The following is a 20,411-nucleotide window of genomic DNA, read 5'->3' as shown; positions in this document are numbered from 1 at the left end:
TTAACTTGTTGTCTGTTTTCTCCCCTTAAATGGTAAAACTCGAGAAGAACAGCAGTGTCTTACCACTGTGCCCTGAGGATCTAGCATCTACATTTGTTTTAATGGATGAATTAATATACCTTTGGTTATAAGAAAGACATTTTCTTTTCTTCACTGTAGTGGAACTAAAGCTGGGCTACAATTAGCCTTTGGAATCCATATCATCTTCCAACCTTATTGGGGAGGTTTCAGCCCTCTGAAAAGCTAAATATATAAACTCTTGGACCTTTGAAATAAGTAGAATAGTCCTTTTCCAGTCTAGTGAGTTATAATAAGGAAACATAAATTGTCCAAAGTCTTAAGTGTTTAAAAAGAACCTTACCTTCAATAATTCTATGAAAATTCCTAGGGAAATTTTGAGTTCTCTTTTTTCCTTTAGAGCCTGGGAAAAGATTTTTTCCTTTCTTTCTTCAGGCTGTGTGTGTAATTCTTTTCTTTACTCAGGCATCTGGTTACAGTGACTTTGAATTAATTATAACGAATACATGAGAAACAAAAGAATCAAATGACCTTTATTATACAAATACATTTGTACTTAAATGTTGCCTAAGAACAGGTGGCTGAATCTCAGAAGACCCACAAATTTATCTGGTGAGCAAATCGTGAATACAAAACATTATCTTACTATTGTTTGTGTTCTAGATATAATGCCTAAAATTCCAATTAACATAGTTGTTAATTATCCTACTACCACTGATACAAATAGCTTTTAAATCTACCTTTGTTACTTATTTGCAGAGGAACATAGAATTGTAATGTTCATGAATGCTGGCAATGAGTTGAAAGAAGGGTAGTAATGCACTTAAAAACCTCTCTAACACAACTCTGTGTGTATTCTTTGAAAAAAGAAAATGTATGTATATTCTCTTTTACCTTCTTGGTGACCACCCGTTTTGTAGATTGAACCTGGGTTCTCTGCTCAGTGCCTTTTTCACTGATTGGCCGCTTTCTGGTCCACATCAGCCTCTGGTCTCTTCTTCCCATAAGATTCCTTCTTAGAAGTCATAACCCTGTGATGGTTATCTTTATTTCCTTGCCTTTACATCATCATCAGGGGTAGGCATATTTTTATCTACTCATCATTGCTTTCCTCTTGATATCTGTATCAGAAAAGCCAGTCAAACCTAACAGGATCTCATCTATTTTTCTGTTCTTGGTATGCTTCTAATTTCACTGTTCATACTTCCTGAAAGTATGCATTCTCATAGTTTTGGTCTTTTTTTTTTAAGATTTTATTTATTTATTCATGAGAGACAGAGAGAGAGAGGGAGAGAGGCAGAGACACAGGCAGAGGGAGAAGCAGGCTCCATGCAGCGAGCCAGATGTGGGACTCGATCCTGATTCTCCAGGATCACGCCCTGGGCTGAAGGTGGTGCTAAATCACTGAGCCGCCCAGGCTGCCCTGAAACCATTTTTCTAAACCATTTCCTTAAGCAACATTGTTAGGAAGAGTAATAACCCATTCTCTTTTCAGTCCTCCCTTAATAGATTTCTCTTGGTCTCTGTTTGTAACTTCATTATTAATATGTAGCATAGTTAAATTGAATAAAACGAATTTCTTAAAATTCTAATCAATAAATCAAAACTTAATTTGGTTAGGTGTTATGAAGAGCAGGAACAAGCCAAGATATGAGTTTGAGCTTTTCCAAGAGTTTATTTTTAAAGCGTGATTAACCATAAAAGGGAAACATCTCAGTTGCTTTGTGCTGGATTTTTCAGTTAGACATGCAACTCTCTTTGAAATCCATGTGAGCCAAGTTTACAAACATAGTTGCAGATCTTTGACATATTCTTGTTATTGATACTGTTCTAGTAAAAGAAAGAACACATTTATACATGTTTATTCTAAGAGAACTATGCTTATATGTGATAATATCGTAACTACCAAAACATAGACCTTCTCATCAACTGCTGCTTACCTTAATTGCCATACAAGGCCACGGAGTTGGCAAGCTGAGCATGAGAGATGAACCTGTGAATACTTTTAATATTTCTACAACAAATTGAGTCTTTCTGAACAACCATGAGTTGATCTGTCATTTGCCATTTAAATAAAAGTCTGCATTTAAAATTAGAGGATTACTTTGTGGTCTTTCAAAATGTTCCTTTTCCCACATATTTTTATCAGTATCAGTTTGCTTTTCTGTCTGCTACCTGGTGGGATTATCTGTCTCTAAGGTAGGTGCTTGTTTGTTGCTTTTGTTTTTGAAATTTAAGAAATAGTATTTGTATTTTGACAGTTCAGGTATTTTCTTAATACTGATATGAACAGACATTGAATATAATTATACTTGAATAGTATAAGGTTTATGAAGTTGGCAGTAGAAAACCACTAAAAGATACCCACAATTTAAGCTTAATGAATCTAAATCATTTGATTTTTCGTTCTACTATGTTCAATGTTTAATAAGCTATTTTTTGTTATAGTATAGTCATGTATACTATAAAAGCTGTCGTGAGTTGCTGCTACCTACATCATACATAAAGTTATAGAAATAATCAGATTGGAATGTTCTGACATTAACTGATAAGGTCCAGAGTTTATTATTTCCAATTGTACTGTTGATTTAACTCTGGAAGTTTGTGTGTTAAATTCCTTTTTTTTTTTTTTTTTTTTACTAAGAAATTTTGTCTTTATTTTAACATTCAGCTGAAGAGGTGTAATCTTTAACAAAATTATAATTTTAAAAATTAGGTTGTGAATATTTAGCATGTTCTGGTCCTAAACAATGTAATTGTGTTTGCAGTGAATAAATTGTTAACCTAAAATAGAAAGAACTCTTACATGAATTAGGATAGTTTTTTTTTTTTTTCCAAATCCTCAGCCAGCTGTGAACATAAAACTAAATACTATTACAGTTCACAGAGAAAACAGTATATTATGTGCTAATATATTTTTAGGAGCTTTTACATGATTGTTTTTGGAGTAGGAAAATACAACTTAAAGAAGTAGACACATTTCATAAAAATAATACTTAAATGTTCTACATATGTGTTTTTGTTTTTGTTTTGTTTTTAAAAATAAATTGGAATCACTGCCTCTACCGACCCTGTTTTATTGTTCCCCATTAGTTCTCACTGTCAGACAAACTGTGTTTACTTGTTTATTTGTTTAGTGTTATCTTCTCCTCATTAGGATATAAATTCCATGAACTTATGAAGGAGTTTGGATTTGTTAGATGCTAAATCTGCATTACCTATGTGACTGACACATAGGAGGAGCTTAGAAGATATTTTTTGAATAAATGAATAAATAAGCAAGTAAATTGATTTCATTTACATCATTTTTTCTTTTTATTTAACATATTTTAAGCATTTCTTTATGTTACTAAAGAGTAAAACACCTTTTTTTAAGAAGACATGGTATGCTGAAGCAATTAGTGTAAATCAAATCTGATGGAGATGTTTTAGTTACTCCAAGGTGGGGTAGGGGCAGGGCGAGAGGGAGGAGAGAGAGAATCTCCAGGCTGACTCCCTGCTGAGCCTAGAGACTGTTGCGGGCTCAATCTCAGTACCCTGAGATCATGACCTGAGCTGAAACCAAGAGTAGGCTGCTTAAAAGACTGTGCAGCCAGGTGCCCCTTTTCACGTTTATATGCATTATGCAATATATCTTATCTAAACCTAATTAGATTTTATATTCATCAGGGTTTGAACTGGAATAGGACAAGAAAATTCAATTCTGCCAGCTTTTAAAAATATAATTGTGGGGCACCTAGGTGGCTCAAGTGGTTGGGCTTCTGCCTTTGGCTCTAGATCAGTGAACCTGGTATTCTGGGATCAAGTCCCATGTCAGGCTCCCTGCATGGAGCCTGCTTCTCCCTCTGCCTGTGTCTCTGCCTCTCTATGTCTCTCATGAATAAATAAAACCTTTAAAAAATAAATAAAAATATAATTGTAAGTTACAAGTCTATCCTGTCACATTTTAGTGGTCTCAGTCTGATCTTTTACTCCTGCTCTCTTACTTTTCTTTTATCTCCCACTGCCTTGTTTCTCTCTTTTTACTTTTCTTCTTTCTCTACGCCCAAGAGTAGATGAGAGGATAAATGGTCAAATATGTAGGTATGCTGGAGTAACTATTGCCCAGTCAATCCCACTTCTTTCTCAGGTGTCTCAAGCTTTCTCATTGTTACTCGTTTCCATTCTGTACTAATCTCCTTTATAACTTAATGAACAGATATTTGTAGGCAGGTATATCAAGGAAAGTTTGGAACTGATGAGTAATCATATATTTAAAATTTAAACATAAATGTGCAAGCTGAATATTTATTTGTACATACAGAAATTTTTTAAAAGAAACTCAAGAAAGACATTGCTTGGGCAGCCTGGGTGGCTCAGCAGTTTAGTGCTGCCTTCGGCCTAGGGCATGATCCTGGCAACCCAGGATCAAGTCCCGCATTGGGTTCCCTGCATGGACCCTGCTTCTCCCTCTGCCTGTGTCCCTGCCTCTCTCTCTCTGTCTCTCTCATGAATAAATAAAAATTTTTTAAAAAAAGACATTACTTTTGTCATTTCCAGTATCAGATTTTAAATTAACTTTTTAAAAGAAAATATGGAATGCTTCACAAATTTATGTCATCTTTGTGCTGCTGGGTCCATGTTCATCTCGGTATAGTTCCAATGTTATTATATGTGATGCTAGAGTAAGCACAAATTCACTTTTATTTTGGAATAACTTTAGATTTACAGAAAAGTTGAAAAGATAGACCAAGTATTTCCATAACACTTCACTCAGTTTCTCTACTTAAGTTTTTGTTTTGTTACAAGCATAGGTCAAAGACACTGTGGGTTTGATTCCAGACCACTGCAGTAAAGCAAATATCATAATAGAGTGAGTTAAATTATTTTTTTAATTTCCTAGTGCATATACAAGTTAGGTTTACACTATGCTGTAGTCTATTAAGTGCAATAGCATTTTGTCTAAAACAAAATGTACATACCTTAATTAAAAGATACTTTATTGCTTAAAAAATGTTAACTATCACCTCAGGTCTCAAGGAGTTGATCCTTTAGCTGGTGGAGGGTCTTGCCTTGTTGATGGCTGCTGATTAATGGGTAGCCATTACTGAAGGTTGGGGTGGGTGTAGCAGTTTCTTAAAATATGACAACAGTGAAGTTTGCTGTGCATCCATTGACTCTTCCTTTCACAAACAGTTTCTCTGTAACACGCAAAGCTGTCTGAATGTATTTTACCCACAGTAGAACTTCTTTCATAATTGGAGTCAATCCTCCCAAACTCTACCACTGCTTTATCAACTAAGTTTATATAATAATTCTGAATCCTTTGTTGTCATTTCAACAGTCTTCCCAGCATCTTCACAACTGGTAGATTTATCTCAAGAAACCACTTTCTTTGCTTTCTTTGCTATTAGAAATAACTCACCTGCTAAAAGTTTTATCATAAGATTTCAGCAAGTCAGTCACATCTTCAAGTGTCACTTCTAATTCTAATTCTCTTGCTGTTTCCACCACATCTGCATTTATTTCCCCCAATGAAGTCTTGAACTCCTCAAAGTCTCCATGAGGGTTGCCTTGTTCATGTTGATATTTTTACCTCTTCCTATGAATCATGAATGTTCTTAATGACATCTAGAATGGTGAATTCTTTCCTGAAGGTTTTCAATTTACTTTGCCCAGATCCATCAGGGAATCATTATCTATGGCAGCTGTAACCTTACAAAATGTATTTCTTAAATAATAAGACTTGAGAGTCAAAATGGCTCCTGATTCATGGGCTACAGAATGGATGTTGTGGTTAACAGGCCTGAAAACAACATTAATCTTCTTGGAAAGCTCCATCAGAGCTCTTAGGTGACCAGGTGCATTGTCAATGAGCAATAATATTTTGAAAGGAATCATTTTTTTCTGAACAATAGGTCTCAACAGTGGAACTTAAAATATTCAGTAAAACATGTTATAAATAGATGAGCTGTCATCCAGGCTTTGTTGTCCCATTTATACAGCACAGGCTAGAGTAGGCACAGAGTAGATTTAATGTAATCTGTAAGAGCCCTAGAACTTTTGGAATGGTCAGTATTAGCTTCAAGTAAAAGTCACCAACTGCGTTAGCCCATAACAAGAGAGCCATCCTGTCCTTGGAATCTTTGAAGCCAGCCATGGACTTTTTCTCTCATGCTGTGAAAGTCCTACATGGCATCTTCTTCCTTTATAAGGCTGTTTCGTCTGTATTGAAAATCTGTTGTTTAATGTAGCCATCTTCATTAATTATCTTATCTAGATCTTCTAGATATTTTGCTGCACTTTTGCATGAGCACTTGCTGCTTCACCTTGCTTTTTTATCTTATCAAGACGGCTTCTTAAACCTCCTGAACCAACCTCTGCTAGCATCCAACTCTTCTGCAGCTTCCTCTCCTCTCTCAATCAAAAAGAGTTATGGCCTTGCTCAGGACTAGGCTTTGGCTTAACAGAAGATTGTGGCTGGTTTGATCTTCTATCTGGACCACTAAAACTTTCAATAAGGCTGTTTTGCTTTGTCATTCATGTGTTAACTGGACCAGTATTTTTAATTCAGAACTTTTCCTTTGCATTCACAACTTGGCTGTTTTATGCCTAGCTTTCAGTCTATCTCAGCTTTAGACATGCCTTCCTTACCAAGCTTAATCATTTCTAGCTTTTGATTTAAAGTGAGAGATACGCAGCTCTTCTTTTTATGTGAACACATAGAGGCCATTATAGGGTTATTAATTGGCTTAATTTTATTACTGTTGTGTCTCAAGAAATAGGGAGACCCATGGAGGGGAAGAGAGGGAATGGCTAGTCACTAGCACAGTCAGAATGCACACAGTATTTATCGATTAAATACACCATGGGAGTGGTCATGGTGCCGCAAAACAATTACAGTAGTAATATCAAAGACCACTGGTCATCATTACAAATATAATAATAATGTGAGAATTACTGAAATGTGACTCAGAGACACAAAGTGAGCACATGCTGCTGTTGGAAAAATGGTGCTAACATACTTGTAGCACAGAGTTGCCACAAACCTTAAATTTGTTAAAAAAAAAAATAGTATCTGCAAAGTATAATAAAATGAGGTATATCTCTACTTAAAAAAGAATAGAGCATAAAAAGGCACAACTACTAAAAAGTCCGTCATCCTAGATGGAATTCTGGAACAGAAAAAGGACATTAGATAAAAACTAAGAAAATCTCAATAAATTAAGGACTTTTAATGATACTAATGTACAATATTGGCTCATTAATTGTGACAAATGTACCATACTAATGTAAAATGTTAATAATAAAGAAAACTGGCTATTGGGCATATGAGGACTCTATACTGTCTCTGCAATGTTTCTGTAAATTTAAAACATTTAAAAAATTAAACAGCTTAAAATATAATCCCTCCACACACACACAGAAGTTAATCATCTGTTTATTCAGTACCTATTCTGCCCTCAACTCTTTGGTTGCTGTTAAAAGTGTCAATTCTTTGTGAATTCATATTCAATCAAAAAATACTCTTTGGCTATCTGCTGGTTCCAGACACCATTGTGGGTTACTAGGATGCAAAGATGAGTAAGACAAAACACCTGCCCCCTTGAGACTCCAGGCTGCTGCTGAAGGCTCAGGACAACATAGCCTAAGGTAAGTGCTGTAACAGAGACAGAAGTCATGGCCTGTGGGAAACCAAGGGTAGGGTAGGGATCATTTATTTTGCTGGAGCTGGAGTGAAACCAAGTGTTAGAAAATGACTAACTCTGAGAAAAATACAATAGACTGAACACCGAAGGAAATTTAAACAAGTATCTGACCATTTGAGGGTGGTGGCAAGTGTATAGTGATGTTCAGAAGAATCTGGAGTAATGAGAACCGTTTCCCATGGTGACTATTTACAAATAGAACTGTAAGATTTTTAGTCCCAGCAGGAAACAAGTTCAGCATAAGCCAACAGTCAGTTTTCTTACATCAAAAATTCATGTGACACATGAAAATATTAAGAATATAACCCTCAAGAACAAAAAAATAGTATTCCTGTTCTCCCAAATGAGAAGTTAGTGTATAGCAAAACAGCAACTCCAATTCTGTTCTCATTTGGTCATCCTTTTACCTATTATGTACAAAGAATCATCTTTAAGTTAGATAGACCAAAAATTAGAGAAGATTCAGAGACCCAAAACAAGCATAAATATGAAGACTAAAGCCATTTTAAAAGCCACAAAATTGCTTGGTACATAAAAAATTACTTGGTACCTCCCTAACTCCCAGTAATTGAAAGGTTATTATGAGAAGGGCACTGATGTTTTGAACAGAGATAGAGAGAAAAGACCTTAAATTAGGCCAAAAAAAAAAAAGTGCAAGAAAAATTTCCTAATTTAAAGAATTAAACAGACATACTTTAAAGTCAGTAATGGGAGGAAACTGCCCATCCTGATTTAGGGAGATGTCCTCCACTTTGCTGGAGGTCTAGGAACAGAAAATTGTTTCCAGCTATTCAGATAAAGAGGATACTTTTTGGTGTGAATATGTTATTAGATATTAGCAAGTATATAAAACAGCAGTGACTGTTTAGTGATCTTAACACATAAATATGACAGCTACATTAGATTTGGGTTCCCAAAGGAAAATTAAATCCATCAAAAGCAAAGAATCCCAGCTGGCATAAGCACTTGACAGATTCAAAGAAGATAGGGATTTCCTGTAATCTGTTCTGTTCTCAACCTTTTGTTTCAGCTTTAACATTTTTATCCCTTCAAATGCTATTCCAGCCAGTCCACCTGTATCAGATGAATAATAGCTTTTTATAAGTAGTAGCAATTTTTTTCTGTATGTAGACAGTAAGAGTGCCCATCTTTAGAAGTAATTGTTTTTCTTTAGAATCAGACTACTCTTACTTTTTTCATTTGAACTGATGACTGAGTGCTTTCAGAGCTTTGCTTTTCATATACTACATCTATTGTAGTCACACTATGTCCTTAGCGTTTGTTTCAGTTTATAAAGAATACAGTTCGCCTTTTTAATGCTTCAGCCACAATTAAATCTTCCCTAATGGTTAGGAATTGGTCTTTCCAAGGCTGAGGAGGTGTTTTTAATTATTCATTCCTCGGTTTGTTTCTTACAGCAGCCTCAGCTGTGCTTTATTATTCAAAGGTTAATGCAAGCTGAGAAGTGGGTAAATTAAATCTGCTTGGCAGCCAACAACCCTAACTTATTAGCAGACACTGTAAGATGGGGATGGGCAGTATAAGTTATTTCCAGCATTGTAGGACTGCCAAAAGCAAAAACCACTAAACCCCTCAAAGATAGCCTACACTGACAGGAATTATTACGGGATACTACAAATGGGTAGTTCTTAAATAGCAGAGCTTCAGTAAAATCTCTGTTTTGCTTACAAAGAAGGCAGTGACTGAAATCATAAAGGTAATAATAGCTTCTGTAGAAAATTGATGTAGATACCATGACTAATGAACTTTGTATAATATTAAATAACTAAGTTGAGTGCTGGAAGTCACTTCCATAAATGTTTTACAAGGGCAGACTACAAAATCTTTCATGAAAGCAAGGGGCATAATGGGCTATCCTTAGACAACTAGGCAGTATGAAAGTATTGTCATAGCTCCACCCCTGCAATTATTGTGAGGAATAAAATGTTTCTAGATCCTTTTGTTTGCTTTGCTTTTAAAAATATGTATTCTTTACAGAATCAGGAATTTTTAGACTCTTAAGGATGCCTCATAGAAATGTTGGCACAAATTATATAGGAAGCAGAGGACACAACTCAGTATATTTTATGAATACACCGATAGGCAAGAAGTAACTTCTTAGTTTTCTCTTTGGTGACTCTTTCTCTCATCTCTACTAAGGTGTTTTGTGGAGCTATCTCTTAAAAACTCTTCCTCCAGTCGAGGCAACACTTCTGCTGAGAACTATCCCAGAGCTCAGTCAGGTACCTTCCATTCCTTCACTGGAGCAAACAAGATAGATATACCTATGCTACCTGCCCTGTTCTTATTTCCTTTCACCAAAGCCCATCTATCTTCTGACCTTTGCTGATCAGCTAACAGGAAAAAGGAGAGGAGATAAACTCTGTATATGTCATTAAAAATCTCGATTGTTTTTTAACACAGGGCCTAACATGAAAGCCTGATAGTTAAGGTATTAATACCTTATATAATAATAATTAATACCTTATAATAAGGTATATAATACCTTATAGTTAAGGTATTAGGAAATCCAGGTTTGTGTATTAAATAGGGGCTCAGGGAAGAAAAAATAGAATGATCTCATTTTAGAATAATAATCCCATCTAACATAGTTGTGGTTAAGGTTAAAGACTGTGATGCATGTGAAAGTGGTTTGTGAACTCTATAAACCTATCTAGAGATTAAATATTGTTAAATACTAGCTAAATATATAAATATTAGTTGCTGAGTGTTTACATGATATCAGGATTTATGTAACTCAGATATGCTTTTTATTAGTACTTGTCTGTAATTTTGGCCAATTCTACTCTCTTAAACAGAAGTGTGGAAGCTAATACTAGCACCATTTAGTTTATCATCAGCATTGCCTTGTCTTCTGTTTCTCCCACTTCCAAACTACCCAAAGCCTTGATGTCAGAGCATTGTGTGGGAAAGAAGATAAGCTTTTGAATGAAACAGTCCTAGATTTGAAATCCATTTCCACCATTTACTGTGTAACCTTTGTCAAGCCATTAAACTTCTTTGACCCTTAGTTTCAGATAGCAGTAATTTTGCAGAATGGCAATAATTCAAACAAATATATGTTAATGGTAATAGTAACCATTTTTAAAACACTTTTTGCCAGGCACTATACTTAACACCTTATGGATATCTAATTCTTATGACAGCCCCATAATGTAAATAAAGTTTCCTTTTCCAGATAAGAAAAAAGAGGTTCACAGAAGTATAAAAAGTACCCAGCAATCATGTCTGACAAGTAGAAGATGATCAGTAAATTATATCACACGGATTTCATTGGGTGATTACCTTACTTAGAACCTTCCTTCAGTGCCTGTCCACCTTTAATGTACATAACCAGTCATCTGGAGATCTTTTTTATTTTTATTTATTTTTTTAATAATAAATGTATTTTTTATTGGTGTTGGAGATCTTTTTTAAAATGTAGATTCTGATAAGGTAGGATTGAATAATGCTCTTGGTCTCTAGACCACACTTTTAGGCCCTCAGTGATTTCACATTCTGATGTCGTTCTCAACCCTAGGTGCTCATTAAATTCTGATTCAATTAATCTGGAATAAAACCCAGGCTTTTTTTTTTTTTTTTTAAGTTCCAGAAGCAGTTCAAACTTTTCTTTTAAAGCATTGGACTCCCTTTGTTCAAAGAAATCATGTGCTGAGTATATATGTGTGTTGGGGGGGTGGGGATTGTAAACAAAGTAGAAGTTCTCTCACTGAAACTCAGGTAGGGAGGGAAGAGAGAGATTAGTGATCCCAACAGACCTCATTGGAGCCCTACAGCTTCTAGAAGCAACGAATTTGAAAACTCCAGGTCTCTAGAATCCATATCCAATTCCTATCATGGCATTTGAAGCCCTAGATTATCTAACCACAGCTGGCATTTTTGCTGTTCTCCCAACAGGAAACTCACTTTCCTCCTCTCTGCTTTCCATGCAATGCTTTTAACCTGTTATGCCTCATCTTCCTATACCTTTTGAAATCTACTTTATCTTTCCAACCTGGTTTAATTGCCATCTTTTTTATGAAGCCTTTCCTTAGAGAAGATACGCTTCATGTTAGAAACCACCTGTGGGATATGTTCAAACCCCATTTGATAAGTCTGATGTTTCTTTTTCTCAGGTTACTGCTGAAACAAGACCTGGTAGTGCTTTGGTGTAAGAAAGCCTACCCACCAGCAAATGAAATCATTCTTTTTACAGGATTCCCATCGCATATTAATTATAAATACATCTTGCCTTCTCCTGTGTTGCCCAGATAGGAAGCCCCTTGGGGATCGGGACTGTTTATCATCTGCCCAGATCATAGCACAGTGCTCTACATATAATAAGCACTGAAGAAAAGGTGAGGAACTCTTGAAAATAAGTGTCAGCACCCAATAGCTAGCATTTTGGTCTTGGTGGAGATCTTGATCTTCTGAAGTAATCATAGGGAGATTTTTAATTAAGTCTGCTAAATGCTGTCTTTCATTGACAATCACTTAGTGTCTTTTAATGTGGGATTATTATTTACAGTAGGGTCTGTTTTAGCCATTTGGCACCTTCCTCTACAGGGCTGACATTTAGCTTTTCTTCTCCTGAACTTGGGTGGAAAAAAGTCCCTCTATATTTTGTTATTTGTTGTGGTTGAAGTGATAATGTGTGTGTACCATGGAGGTGAGAGAATGAATTTTAAAGCCATTATTATTATACAGCATCTGAGAATTTGGGCTTGGTACAATGTCAGTTGTTTTTATAGAATGGAACGTGAAAAACTGAAGTTACTCTTTTTTTTTTAAGTTATTCTTTACTGAATTATAAACCAAGATAGCCAGGACTTAGCAGTCACTTGTCACTTTGTTTCATGAGCTCTGTATTAAATAGGGAGAAGTATGGGGGACAAACAGAGACATTAGCATACAAGGTGTCATACACCAGATACAGAAAAGGGAAATCAGATCCCCTAAAAAGAAACGCTTCCTATTTCCATGTCTTGGGTCCAGGAGTAAAGGATCAGGTGAGCTTCAGGACCCTGATTCAGCCCTACTAGTTTCTACTTACCTGATAATATTAATAGCCTAACTTTTATAACACTTACTACAAGCTGGGCAACTGTTGTAAGCTGTTTATGTATATTAACTCATTTAATGCTCACATCAACTCTATGAGGGAGCCACTCTTTCAAAAGCGAAGGAACAGTAGGAGACTAAATAACTTGCTTTAATTCACACAGTTAGCAGAGCCAGGATTCAGACCCCTGGGTGTCTTGATCTGATGCCCAGTCTTTACTACTGTGCTATAATAATAGACTAGTCTTTTACTAAAGATGTTTATTTATTATTGTTCCACAAACATTTATTGTATATCTGTGTGTGCAGTTTACTTTCACCATTGGCCTTCTAGTTGAGCTCCTGGGGAGACAGCCATGATTGTGGGTCCTGGAGCCAGATAACAATGTCAGGGATACAAAGAAAAATGCAGGTTGTGGGATACCACAGCCAACATTTTTGGGAATAAATGAGACAACCATATGAAGAAATTACTGTTTACCATTTTCCTATCTAAAAACAAAAGATTTCTTAGCCAATGAAATTATTGAATATTCAATATTGAATATATTGGAGGTATTTAATCTACTTGGGTAACAAATTGCCTTGATATAAAAACTGTGTACAAATAAACAGATAAACCTTAACTATCTTGTCTAAGAATAGTTAACTGTGGCTAAGATCTGCCCCATCAGAACTTTCAAATGAATTTTTACTTTGATACAATATTAGAAGTGTTAGAAAACAATAAAGCTGCATTTGGAATACCAGGGATCTTTACACTCTGTCCTCTGTGAGTAGTAACATTTTTGAGAACTAAAACATTTTGGGAAGGATTTGGCTTCCTCCAAACTGTGTAGTGGCAACAGTGGCTTGCACCCTTCTCAAAAGCTTATTTAACCTGCAGATAAGATCAATAGACCTATTACAGCTCTACAGCCTTCCTGTCTAACAAATGCATGGGCGGGGGGGGGGGAGAATTTTAAATAATACAGAAACATTACTTGCTACATTGGCCAGCTCACATGCCAAAATTGTTCTCACAGTACAGAGAAAGAGGCTGATTCTGGAAGTCCTGGGTACCTTTAGACCTTTCATCTCTTACACAGAATAGAGAAAAGGCACAAGCATCAGGGTGGGAGGTGGGCAACAAAAGCAGGGTTGCAAGAAGTGGTACATTTGCTAAGGAAATGGAGAGAGCAGCATAAGATCAGTATTTCTAATTTTGAAAGCTAAATATAAAAATAATTTGGTAGATAAAATAAAAGTGGCTTTTCACCAAGTCTGAATCTAGTCCTTGAAACATGCCCAGGATAAAAAAAAAACCCAAATGTTAGTGTCGATCTCTGGTCTCCTGTCTTACACAGGGCAGTTCATCATAATGGTAACTATATAGTTTTTACAGTTGGGTCTTCATACTTAAGTTGACAGCAGTTGTGAAACAGGAAGAGCCTCTCCTTAGGATTAGAAGGCTGAAGTTTTCTTCTATGGGTGTGGTCTTGAGCAAAGCATTTCACTTTGCAGAACCTTAATTTTATCACTTTTGAAATGAAAGCTTTGATAGAAGTGATTTTCAATGGGAGAAGAGCATTTTCATTTTTCAAGTTATAATCCCCCACCAAAGACATGCTAAGATTCACTGCTGAAGGAGGTAATTTTTCTATAAGGAAGAGGGTATGTTGAGAAGGGGAGAATAAAAAAAAAGCTATGAGTAACTCGATTAACTTATTTCTAGAGTCCTTTAACTAAAGGATTAAAAATCTTATAATTCAGTATCTTAAGTAATTCTGATGGATTTTATGCCTAATTGTCTAACTCAGTGAAATTCCAGTCCAGTTCTAATGCTTCTGCTTCTTCTGTGTTGTGAAGAAGTTGAACTAGGTGGTCTCCCAAGTCTTTATAATTGTAATCTTATTTCTAACAACCCACATATATAAGATAAGATTTGGTTCTTTTTGACTGTGACTGTCTTTGTCCTTATAAGTGAGTATATCTTCTAAAAATGAAGCTTAGGAGGAAAAGGAACGATGTGCAGTTTTTCCCTGTAGTCTTCCTTCCTGCTTCCCAGTTTCTCTGTTTCTTTCTCCTCATTATTTCATACAGTTATGTCTTAAAATTTTAAGTCTACTGCGAAGCTGTGTACTCACTGCAATCTATTACACATTGAGAAAAATACACAGATCCACCCAACCCCCACACTGTACATGTAATTTAGAAAGAAGCAAGAAGTCTAAGGTGTCATCAACTCACTGAGTCCTTCTTCCTCAATAACTTACAGAAGGCTAGTTTTACTCACTAACAAAACCATCTTACTAGCTATAGCCTTCCCTAGGGAAGGAGGTTTTGTGATTATTAAGCAGTAATTATTCTTTGTTTAAAAACCTGTTTTTCTCCAGTTTCTTCCTCCCTGCTAAGTTGTTGACATTGTTAACATAGGATACAAAGTAAATGATAGCAGTGACTTTTAAGTACAATTCGGTAAAAGATCGCTACAGTCAACTGAAATCTTTTTTTGTTTGTTTATCTTTACATCTCAAATCTGGAAAGTGTGATTGAGGAGAGAGGTCCTTCCCATTAATTAAGCACTCATTTGCAAAATATATAAAATAATTATTTTTCTTAGAATACTTCAAAAATAAGGACCAGACTGCTAAGGATTAGAAAGAAAATAGTCATCTTTCAGTTTGGCTTAGAGCTTAGTGTACAAAATGGATCTTTTCTATCACCACTGTTGTATGCTAACCTAAGATGTTGTGGTAGACTTTGATGTTATTGGTCTTCAAAAAAAATTAATACATATAAATATAGGAAACCTCAGGAGTTTATAAATACCATTCATTTGTCCTCTCAGGAGCTATGATCCTGGCCTGTTTTCTCAATACCCTCTTAGCTGTAAGAGTTTCTTTGTTTTCTGTGACCCAGATAATGCTGTTTCTTAATATTTCTTCTTTTCCCAGTATTAAAGGTCCCGTAAATTACTTTTTATAATGCTGTTTTTGCATAGAATGTTACCACTTCCAAAGGAGTACTAAGCCTTTTAGGGTAAGGGAGCTGTCCCCAAGGAGAATGTAGCTAAGTTGAGGCCCAAAGGACAAAAAGCATCTTATCCAAGCCAGGAGTCAAGAAAAATCCCACCTCCCTTGAATGTTGGGTTTTTTAAAGATTTTATTTATGTATTTGACAGAGCGAGCACAAGCAAGGAGGAGGAGCAAGGGGAGAGGGAGAAGCAGGCTTCCCGCTAAGCAGGGAGCCCAGTACAGGACTGATTCTCAGGACTCCAGGATCATGACCTGAGCCAAAACAGATGCTTAACCAACTCAGCCACCCAGGCACCCTCCCTTGAAGGTTTTAGAAGTAAGTCCAGTATGACTGGAGAATGGAGCTGAAGGAAACAAGAGTGGCCAGGGATGAGGCCAGGTAGGTCAGCTGGAGCCAGGTCTTTTTGAAAAACTTTATATGCTTGAAAGAAATTTGGACCTGATCTTGAAGTTATTAAGAAGTCAGAGAAAGCAGGAAAACAAGATTTCATTTACAGGATTTTTTGGAAATTGCCCTATCTGCACTTTGATGGATGAATTGGAGGAAAGCAAGACTGGAAGTGGGGAAACAGCATGCTGATGCCATCATCTAAGTCAGAGCTAATGCAGCCAGTAGACAGATTACAGAGGTGGATTCTACAGGCTTTGGGGATTTTAAAGAAGAGAAGGAGGAAGCATAGACAAGGATGACTCTTGGGTTTCCCACAGGATTAGAGATTCCATCAGTATTTGATAGGTTGATTGTCAGAGGCAGATAATGGAATACCTAGAATGAAGATGAAGAAACAAGGTAACTGAGAGTAGAAACCTTGGAAGGCAGACATTGAAGAGATATCATTGATGAGGACAAAAAGAATTGGAGAAGTACTGTAAAGTGTAGAGAGAGACTGGGAGAGATACCTGAGGAAGAGAGCTTTTTAGGAATCAGGGAGTAGAAGCCACAGTTTCAGTAAAATGAAAACAGAAGACATTGTTGGATTTAGCAACAAGTAGATCAGCTCGTGGCCCTGAGAACAGTCTGAAAACATTTTCCCTCCCGAATCTCCCCACTTCCACATGTTTTTTTTCTCATTTCATTCATACAGTTTTGTGGTATTTCCCTTCTTCAGCTCTCTTTCCTACTATCCTTATCTGTAACTGGCCTAGGCCTTGCTTTCACATTTTTTTAAGGGATGGGCTATTCTTTTCCTTCCCGTTTGTCATTAGAGAAACATACGTTATTGTGTTATAAGCAAGAAGCTCAATATTCCTGCAGCTGTTTACTCTCAAAGGGATTTTGGACATATGTGCAGCATGTCATTTGCCTGTGAGCATTGTGCTCACTATGAAAGGGATGAATTCAACTATTTGGAATCTGACATATAAGCAGAGATTTCCAGAGCTCTTGAGAGAAATCCCTTGTAACTGTCTTCTCTTCACCATTCTGTCCCATCAATTTCAGGTTAGTGTTGGCACATGGGAGATACTCTGTGAAAGCAAATTTCTTGTCCTCTGGAGCCAGGATCCCTAATTGCCTAGGCTGCCTTACTCTTTTTCTATCTTAGAGTCAGTGTTAAATGAAAAGGCAGCAGACAGAGCCAAAAACTCTTGGTCTTAGAGTCACAGCACACTGAAAGTATTCAGATGTATTTAAAAATCTTATGATCTTAAATAAAGACAGTCAGAGTTTAATCCTTTTCAGCATTTTTATTGTTAAGTGTGTAATATTTTATATGTACAGAAAGGCTCATCCACTAATATTTTATATGTACAGAAAGGCTCATCTAGGCAGCAGCATAGAAAGCTGAACACAGTTTACAACATTGATTCTCTAACAGAATTTCTCTTAGTGGCAACTTTGGTTATTCAACTAATTTGTAATTTGCTAACTGACATTTGCATTTTAATAGATTTATCTAATTGGATTTTATTTTGAATGTAACTCTCTTAGCTGTGTTTATCTTCTTTAAAAAATCAAACCTGAAAATAAAATTAAGAGTATTGATCATTTAGAATACTGCAAGTGAGGGGATCCCTGGGTGGCTCAGCAGTTGAGCGCCTGGCTGCCTTGGCCCATGGCGTGATCCTGGAGTCCCAGGATTGAGTCCCACATCAAGCTCCCTGCATGGAGCCTGCTTCTCCCTCTGCCTGTGTCTCTACCTCTCTTCCTCTCTGCATCTCTCATGAATAAATAAAATCTTAAAAAAAAAAAAAAAAAAAAGAATACTGCAAGTGAGAAGACAGTGCTAAATATCCTCATGCCTGAAAATCCTGGTGTGAAATAAACATTCCATTCAGCAACAGATTGGATTTCCTGGAAGTGGCAGCTTTGATTTCTGATGGTTTCTAAAGTTCTGCCCTATCTAAATATATATCCTAAGATTACGTTGCAAGATGATGATGGTGATAATGGTGGTAGGGGTAATGATTATTAATGTATGGGTCTTGATAGCCTGTTTTCTAGTCCTAGGATCTTGAAATCCTTATAAAATCAGGCAATTAATTTTTTGATTGTGTTCATGAACTTCTGGATTATATATCACAAAGCATAACAACACCTAGAAGAGCAGCTGACATTGGAAGCATACCATTTGGGCCATTACAGACCCCATTTTCGAACCTCTGGTGGGTATAACTCTACTAAAACTTCACAGTTGCTCTGCAAGGTTGGTACTGTAGTTGCCTCATTTTGTAGATGAGGAAATGAAGACATTGAAAGATTATATGGGGTGATTACATATTCACCCAGGGCTCTACAGAACTTACATGGTGGAACTAGGATTCAGAAGAGCAAAGTCTGACTCAGAGTCCAGTTATGTTCTTCATCATTTGCTTTATTGTGCAGATGACCTCGACACTAACTTTTATTTGGTTAACTTAAGGGGGAAGTGATCATTGAAAATATAAAATGGTCTGCAGGTTCTGCTTTTCACTTTTTTGGTCCAAAGTCTATAAAAGCCCATTCTTCTATTTTATATAAAACCAAATAATTCTGACATATTAAAAAAAAAACATTTGGTCAGTATGTACTACTGGAGCAGTAGGTTTATATTGTCCAATATATGTGACCACTAGCCACATGAAGCTATTTAGATTTAAATTCCTTAAAATCAAATGAAATTGAAAATATTTCCTCATTCTTACTAGCTCCATTTTATGTGCTTAATGGCCACATGTGGTGAGTGATTACCATACTGGATAAGGATAAGAACTAAAACATTTTCATTATCACAGAAAATTTTATTAGACAGCACTGCTCTAGAACAGTTATTATTGAACAGAAATACTATATGAGCCACAAGTGTAATTTTAAATTTTCTAGGAACCATATTAAAAAAATAAAAAGAAACAGGTGGTTAGTTTTAATATATTTTTAGTCCAATATATTCAAATATTATCATTTAACATGTAATTAACCAAAAGTAGTGATGTATTTTACTTTCCTTTATACTGTCATTAAAATTTGGTATATATTTTACAGTTACAGCATATCTGAATAAGTAACCACATTTCAAGTGCTCAGTTGCTATATGGTTACCATATTGTACAACCTAGTTTTGTACTTTTATTCCAGAGTTTCTTAACTGGGACATATCAAAATGAGAATAGGACAGAGGGCTTTGTAGTTTAAGAACCACTGCTATAAACTTTGGGATTGCAAGTGGTACAGACATGCTACTTCTAAGGTGATAGAGAAGGTCAGGTCAGACTGCTAAGACTTAATTTGTGTATATTAGAGAAGTAATAAAAGTTTTAGATGCATTTTAAAACACTAATCTGTGTTCAAGATAGTTTGTCACTACTAATACTGTTTTTTTTTAAAGACACATTTAGACAGTGTAACCAACTCAGAGTGATACTGTTACCTATGCTATTTAATCCATTGTTGATAACTGTATAGATAGCTTACTGACTTCAAAGAACTAATAAAATTTGGTATTCTGACTGAGAGCCAAATAAAATTTAAAACAAGCACTAATTGAATGTGAATAACTTACAGGCATTGCCTGCTTCTGTGAGATATCTCTTGATTTATACTTCTGAGTCTTTTCCTTGGTGGCTGTATTTGGTGACTCCTCGGTTAGCCTATATTATATAATTAACTGTCATGACCATTCTTGGAAGGTCATCTTAAAATTTCTCAAAGTAACTCAGAGAAATTATATCTTAGTATTTAGGCAACATGTCTATGCACATTGTTTCATAGCTGTGTTCTCTCTGTGTGTATTTTTTAAACTAAATTCTTCATCTACCTTGAAGTCATGTTGTAACTACAAACCTATAATTTACTCTACTTTTAAGTTCTTCCTTCTGATAAACTTATCTATTCATATTGGGTCTAATTATAGCTCAGGGCATAACCATGTGTATTATTCATCTGAATGAGTGAGTTTGTCTGGCAACAAGGGACTGTTGTTGCCAAAGCTTTATTGTCATCTGGCCTGAATATATTTTGTCTGTACTTCACTGTCAGCTTCAAGAGAGGTTAGGTAAAAAGGAACATGGGGCAGGAATGTTATACTCTGGCCCCTTGCTTTGCTTCTCAGTATATTTCAGCACTTTGCAATAAACTTGATTTTATTTTGCAGGGGTTTTGTTTTGTTTTGTTTTACTTCACCCTTTTCAAATAAGAGAAATTAAAACTAGA

At 35.9% G+C, this 20,411-nt stretch overlaps 1 protein-coding gene and 1 non-coding gene across 3 annotated transcripts in view; one reads left to right on the top strand and one right to left on the bottom strand.

Moving 5' to 3' along the window:
* UBE2E2 (ubiquitin conjugating enzyme E2 E2) overlaps positions 1–20,411 on the top strand; it is a 358,437-nt gene that overhangs the window by 248,525 nt on the left and 89,501 nt on the right. The gene's annotated exons all lie outside the window — the stretch shown is intronic.
* On the bottom strand, positions 4,586–4,690 carry LOC112925645 (U6 spliceosomal RNA). Its single transcript, XR_003236174.1, has one exon. It is a non-coding gene; the product is annotated as a U6 spliceosomal RNA (small nuclear RNA).

Source organism: Vulpes vulpes, chromosome 11 (assembly GCF_048418805.1).
Source record: "Vulpes vulpes isolate BD-2025 chromosome 11, VulVul3, whole genome shotgun sequence".
Lineage (NCBI taxonomy): Eukaryota > Metazoa > Chordata > Mammalia > Carnivora > Canidae > Vulpes > Vulpes vulpes.
Note: the sequence above shows the minus strand (reverse complement) of the source record. Positions and strands in the feature narration are given on the sequence as shown.